The following is a 7,485-nucleotide window of genomic DNA, read 5'->3' as shown; positions in this document are numbered from 1 at the left end:
AACTTTTATATTAATTTTAATTTTAGTGATTATGTTTCAAATTATAATTTTATAATTAACAATTAACTAAACTAGAATTAGGCTTTTTGCACAAAAAATGATTAAATTTTATCAATTAGCAAATTCGGTTATGTTTTGGAAATAATGACAAAACTAGTGAGTGGGAGAAAACATTGACTTTTTAAAATTAAAATACCTTTTTGTTAAAAAAAAAAAAAAACACACCTAAAAAGCATTCTTGTACACAGGCTTAAACATCCTTCTCCAGGTTCAAGTGATTTAGGGTTTTGTTCTCCAACTCTTGTGACCAACTGGTTGAGCATGGATACATCACTCATATGATTCCGTAATAGTGCCTTGTCTCAATTCTTGGCATTGTTCCATCTATATCATCCACCATTTTCAATCAACTTTGAAAGCTTAGAAAATAAGCCTTCATCAAATCAGACTCATTCACTTGGAGGTCAACAACATCAACTCCATCTTCAAGGCAATATTAGCAAATGTAAGTCTGTCCCCATCGTTGGTTTCCTTATGTTCATTAGTGTCTTTCATGCTAGAGTAGATGAGGGAGAGCCTTGACAGTGGAAGCTCTCTAGTGCTCGATCGGATTGGTTGAGAACATAGCTCCAAAGATTTTAATTCTTTAAGAACTCCTTCGCTGTATGGATAGTTGAAAAGTTTAATTCTCCATAGATCCCATGCATGCTTTAGATAATCGGCATAAAATTAATTTTTTGCTTTTTTTATTTTAGTTTCATGCTTAAGTCGATAGCAACATCATGTTTATTCTCTACCTTGTTTGTACATTGCATGCTAAGAATTGAGCCTAAATGATGATTCTGAATCTCAGATGATGCAAAACATAGGAAACCCACCTATTTGATAAAATGTCTAAAAGGAGAACTTTGGTTGTTAAGGGCCAATAGCCTAAGTTGTTGGGTACATTCTTGGGCACGATATGTTAACTCATTTAGTCCCTTACTAACATTCCCAATAACCATCAACCCCCCAATAACTAGAGTTTTTCCCTCTAAATATGGGTCCGTATAGAAAACCCCTTGCCCACCCATATGAAATATTGATACTATGATGACTTTAATTTTTAAGCTTCTACTTCAGAGCAAATTGAGTGCCAATTTTGTAAAGAACCTAGTGGCTTTGTTTCAACAAACTAGCATAATTTTGTACAAGCAACCACTCACTATTTCTTCAATCAAGATGTGATCTATAAGGATTGTTTCTTCCACCAACCACTTGTATAATTGAAGGGAAAAGAATTCTACACACTTATCAATGAAGTTGAAGATGAAAGAAAAGAAGAAAATTCCTAGCTCTACCCTTTCTTTGGATGTTATCCCATCTTTAGCAAATAATCATAGATATGACTACAAATCAAATGTAAACTAGCTAAAATTGTTAGCTCATTGTTCTTATGATGAATGTTAACTTCTCTTATGGAAAGTATTTGGAAGGATATACATTTACATATTAGGTTTCCCTATATATGCCAAATGCATCTCTTGATGAATTTCTCTTGTTTAATGTCTTGGTTGCCATGGCAAATTTATAACAATGTTGCATGCTTGCCATATAACGTAAGGTTGTGAGCTATCTTCTATTGCATTATCCTCTTGGGAACTTTAACTTATCAAGAATGTTGCAATATGCAATTTCAAGTTCTTTGATACATTTGATAAGAAATTCTTTTGCCATTTAAGTTATGACATTAAAGGTTATTGCATTTTAGGATTCCTATGGTGCTTATGGACGGGGGGAAATTAGAGATTTTCTTAGGAAAAATATGAATGAAACCCACTTCACAATTTTTTTACTTCAATGTATATTAACAATAATTTATAACTTTCAACACTCTCACTTATGACACCATACCCCCTTGTATTGTCATTGTTCCCAACTGTATGATGAAGTAACTATCAATAATAGATCAGTTAAAGGAGTACAATTGTCAACCACCCAATGACAAGGGTGTTGATCCCACAATTTTTCTCAATGTTACAAAACAGTCGAAACAAATTGCCCCTAAGAATACCTTTCTTTACCAAAGTATCAAATAATACATTTGTTAATCTTTGTCGTAATCTATTTGAACAACACCCCAACTTCCCTTGCTTCATCACCTCTTAGCCACATGTATGATCCCTTCACCCAAGATGTCCCTGTATTGCATGATGTTGCCAATTATAACCCATGTGGAACAAACAATATTTAAGCCCTAATAGAACCACCAAAATCTACTAGTCTTGAATATAAGGCTAGGAAGTTCCACCCCTGGTCACTAAGCATTCCCATAATTCTAGGCAAAATGGATTTCCCACACTACAACTATCAATGTTTAACTTGATTATATTTTGGTTTGATGGAAGCCAATTTAGTAATTGAAAGTCTAAACCCTCCTAAGTCCTAACCTTTAATGAGGAAGCCACTTGGCGATACCTTACAATGTTATCAATTGTAATATACATTATTTAGACATAGCAAAGCGCAATTCTCTGTTCATATTCTTTTCCTCATTCATTTTTCTCTTTTGAAAATACAAAAGTTAAACAGTAATGCATAGGATCTATTATGTTTAAATCACAATAGCAAAAATATTTAAAAGAAACATTAAATAACTAGTAACCCAACTATTCAATGGAACTTAGTGGCAAGGCAATTCTCTAAAGAGGAGTTATCGGATACAACAAGCTCACCCACCAAAGTATCACCCTCAGTTTCAAACAAGATTTAACACAAAAGAATTGTAACCATTTCCTTATTGAATGAAAAGTTTTCATTTTGGGCTTTATCTTTCCTGAAAATTCTTGAGAATGCTCCAATAGAGCTTTGCAAGGTTCCTTCCTTTAGTTTCCCCTAGAGAAACCTAGATTTGACAAGTGGCTAAAGTGAGTTTATATCAAAGTGCTAGTGCTTATTTAGATGTCAGTTCAGTGTCCAGCATTAATATTACAAGTCAAATCAGATAATAAAAATCTTGACCAATTTCAAACTATCCAACATTTCATATGATGAGAATTTTTTTAAAGGATTTTGGAAAGGACTAATATAAATGCCAGAGTTGGGATTTAAAATCTCAACTTACATGACAAATATACAAAATTTCACACCTCATAACCAATTTACATGGAAGAAATTGATCTAGATATACAACTACCTTTATTGAGGACAATTAAAACTTGGCTAATGAAAAGCTAGATAAAAAAGCAACAGTGATTGTGTCAAAACACTGAATAGACATTAGCAAGAGAATAAATAGTGGTGACAAAAACAACAAAATAACTTTTAGCCAAAATTCAATGTTTCTTTAAAGTTATCAACAAAAAATAGAAACTAAATGTCACCTATCAACAACTTTCCTAATTTGACCACCAACTGCATCTATTTCATGTACCAGTTGTGACTTTGTAGGTCCCCCATTGTTGGATTGCAAGGTTATATTATGTCAAGAACAATGGTTACATGTAATGTTTCTTTTCGTATCACAAAGATATTTCAGAGTCTAATATAAAACTCTCCACCTAAAATGGTTAAAAAGAAGAAGAAAAAACGAAAGATAATTCAATTAGGTTACTATTGAAAAAGAAATCCATCATGGGAGAAGTTACACCTTGTGCCTCTCTAATGCTTGAATAGCATATATTTCTTGACTAAAAATATAGTTGCATATGTATTATTTTGTTTATCATGTTGGCATTTCAACTTTCTTTTATCGATTGTATTTTACTAACAGATAATTTGCATATATAGTATGGCACAAAATTACCCAGGACCTAAAGATCCATCCATTTTGTATGCTCAAGATAGCCATGTCTCCAAAGAAATATGGCAAGGAAAAGTAATAAAATAGGTCATTTACTAGAATACACCCTATAGTTTCACATATTTACTTAAACATATCATCTAGTTTTCATTTTACTTAAATACCCCTTATAGTTTGTAATCTATTTTCTAAATCAACCTTTCATTAAGAACTATTTGTTTTGTCATACGAAAATAGTAACATGATCACTTGAACTAAGTGAAAAAAAAAAGTTTAACATGGTTGTTTATTCCAAAAGTGCCCCTAAACTAAGTGGAAAATGTTCAAGGGTATGGATACATGGTTGTTTATTCCAAAAGTACTCCTAACACTTTTTTGTATAGAAAAAATGACCAAATAAAAAAATTGAGTGATTGTCTTTGTTTATTAAGGGCAAAAATGGTATTTTTGTTATTAGTTTCTTATGAATGAATCTATTTGAATAGATGTTAAGGTTAAAATTGTCATTTTCCACTTTCATCTAATAAAAGGTTGATTAAGTAAATTGATTTCAAAACATAGAGAATGTTTTAGCAAAACACAAATCATAGGGAAGATTTTAGTAAATTTATGAAACTATAGGGTTATTTTAGTAAATGACCCTAACAAAATAATTAATTCAATAATTAACTAAAGAATATAAACCAATAATTATATAATAAATAATCATTTATTCTTTCTTTATAAGAAAGGGAAATATTGAAATGCATTAAGCATACGAAGGCTTTAGCCATATGGGCTATTGAGAATGAAGATATGAAGGGTCTTATTAAACAAAGTGGCGTATAACCATTTTCTACAATCCGACATGTAGACATTGACCATCATTTAGTTAATGCACTTGTTCAAAGATAAAAAAATAAAACCAATACTTTTCATATGCCTTGGAGTGAAATGATAATTACATTATAAGATGTGAAATATATCACTGGTCTTCAAGTTTCTAATATTGTGGTATCAAGTTTTAGCATAATAGAAAAATAGTTATGTTAAAAATACTTAGGCGCTAGAAACCCACAAATAAGAAATAGATGTATCAACGAAGTAGTTAAGAGACACTTTCAATCATTTGCCAAAAAATCCCAATGAAATGGTTATACTATTTCACACTAGAGAGCTTATTTGTTATATTTGCTAAGATGTATCATTTTCTCTTATAGTTCCAAGTTTTCTATCAATCTCATTTATCTTCAATTATTTGAAAATATTATAGAGGCAAGCAAATATGCATGGGGTGCTATAGATCTTGCATACCTTTATAGGTCATTATCAAACACTACATCTTCTGGTTATAGAAATATCTATGGATACGTAACACTATTGCATGTATATTTTTTTTATACTATTTTGTATTTTTTTTCAATTTGTAGACCATTATACTAAACCAATACTACCTAGCAGTGTCGGGCATATGAACATCTATTAGTTAGTCGTCCTAAACCATCCATCTTTGGTTCTGATAGAAAGGTGCCGCTTATAAAGTGTTAGATGCCTAGTTCTATAATAAATCTTCATCACAATCAATTGTTTTATTACCAAGAGCTCAACAAACTTTGTATAGAGCATATAAATAGTTAATGTTGGTAATGGTTTTTTTCACTTCTATAGATGTACTTATTTATAATCTTTCTTTTTTTATTGAGTTGTAAGTTAAATAACAATTATATAAGAATTTGAACGAGGAAGAAATAAAGGTACTGGGGGTAGAGATTTATGATTGTACACAAACATGGCCCATGTGTTTTAATATCATGGAATGACACTTGCTTAATAGATGCATGATGCGATTTGGGGTAGAGCGATCCATACCTATTAATGTGCTTAAATGGGAAAGGATTAACAAACATTAAACAAAAGATTAGATTGCGAAGATGAAAGATCAAGTAGATGTGTGGAACACCTTAGCAAGTGGCATTAACTGTTGTAATTTAGATGTACCTAATCAAGTGGTTGGTGGTTCCATTTCAATTGAGTTCAAAAAGTGATTTAATCGGATAACATACAAAATAAATTCATCATATTTGTGTGCTATCAAGTATGATATATAATAATCAGGGTTATAATGAGACAAATGTGAAATCTTTGCGAGCTGAACTACATGACATGGTGATAGAATACATTTTTTGTTATCTTAACTTAGTAGCTTACTTAGTAATTTGGACATTTATTCTCTTCGTATGTCATGCAATATGTTTCACAAATAAACCACTGATGACAAAATTCATATATATCAAAATGTCTATGTTGAATTGATGTTGTTGTATGATTACAAGCCATCACATTAAATGCACAACAAGAGCATGCAAACTTCTAGAGATCAACACTATCTTGTCAATATAATGAAATCACTTGATATACATACAAAGAAAATGGAATTAGATTAATTGAACCTACATCATGATTAACTATTTAGATGTATTTCTCACCAAATTAAGTTAATTGTGCTTTCATTTTTGCAACTTTCAAGTGCCTTTTAAGAAATAAATTTGCAACATTCATTCTCATTTTCTTAACTGTCGTGCAGTTGGCAACTCTCGTACTTCTTTCAATATGAAGTTAAACTGTTTAGACAAGTTTGTCATGTCTAGACCTATTCATGGATCAGACTCGGGCTTGGCTTTTGCCAAATTTTGAATGAACTTGAGCATGACATAATGTAAAGTTAGGCCCAAAACCTAGCCTGTGAACAGGTCTAGTCATGTCTAAATTGTACCTGTTTCCATCAAAATAGGCTTTTGCCTAATGTCTCTTTTCAAGCTTCATTATCCATTTAAAAGAATTTGCATTTATTCCTTTAATTTTTTTCAAGATTTCATCACATTTTTGCATAGTAAATGCACGTAGTGCCACCCAAAATAAATATCTTAATAACTCATTTTTTAATGTATCCTAAAAATCTCCAAAATATGATGAAGGCAAAAACTATGATGTAAACTAGGAAACACCTTGTGAACTCCTTTAAAAAATCCAAGATGTTGATTTGTAATTATTATGAAGTATGACCAAAAGGTTTCTTGTGGTAGGATAAAATGTCGAATGCAAGATAAAAAACCACTCCCAACAATCTTTGTTCTCAATCTTAACCAAATGCAATTGGAATAATATATTTTTTTCCATCAACTCCAAAATCTATTAATAAAGCACCAAGCACAAAACCCTTCAGATGTGTCCCATCAATTGATAGAATCAGCCTAGGAATTTTGTGAAAAGTGGGAATACATGTTCTAAAAGTCCAAAAGAAAAATGAAAAAGTCGAATCATCATTTAGTACAATGTGTGTTACACATCCTTCATCCCTTAGATGTAACTCTTGCATCAAACCTAACATCATTGTATATGAGTTTTTGAAGGCCTCATCTATTAAAACCAATGCCTTTACTTTAGCCCATACTGCTTTTAAATATGATATTATACTACCAAACATTGTTTTGATTTTATTTGGTTGAATGTCTCATTGTTTCTCTAACTTTCTCTTTTAATTTAGATGCTATCCAAACTTAAGTTGGTTAACAATGACATGACCATTTGTGCGCATATGGATAGAACATGTATGGATTTTACAATTATAAGGGGATTGGCCTAAGTAATACCACAAATGGATGACTAAAGCCTTACAAAATGAGACCATGGACCTAATAGTAAACATTTGAAATAGAATCATGGAT

The 7,485-nt window shown here is 31.3% G+C and overlaps 1 long non-coding RNA gene across 1 annotated transcript; it reads left to right on the top strand.

The window, feature by feature from the left end:
* The first annotated feature begins 248 nt into the window (after positions 1-248).
* Positions 249-6,609, top strand: LOC148872210 (uncharacterized). The gene is made up of 2 exons (XR_016107961.1): positions 249-505; positions 6,345-6,609. It is a non-coding gene; the product is annotated as an uncharacterized LOC148872210 (long non-coding RNA).
* The last annotated feature ends 876 nt before the right edge of the window (positions 6,610-7,485 follow it).

Source organism: Nelumbo lutea, chromosome 2 (assembly GCF_056320005.1).
Source record: "Nelumbo lutea isolate HS-2025 chromosome 2, American lotus-T2T, whole genome shotgun sequence".
NCBI lineage: Eukaryota > Viridiplantae > Streptophyta > Magnoliopsida > Proteales > Nelumbonaceae > Nelumbo > Nelumbo lutea.
This window is presented reverse-complemented; position numbering and strand designations above follow the sequence as displayed.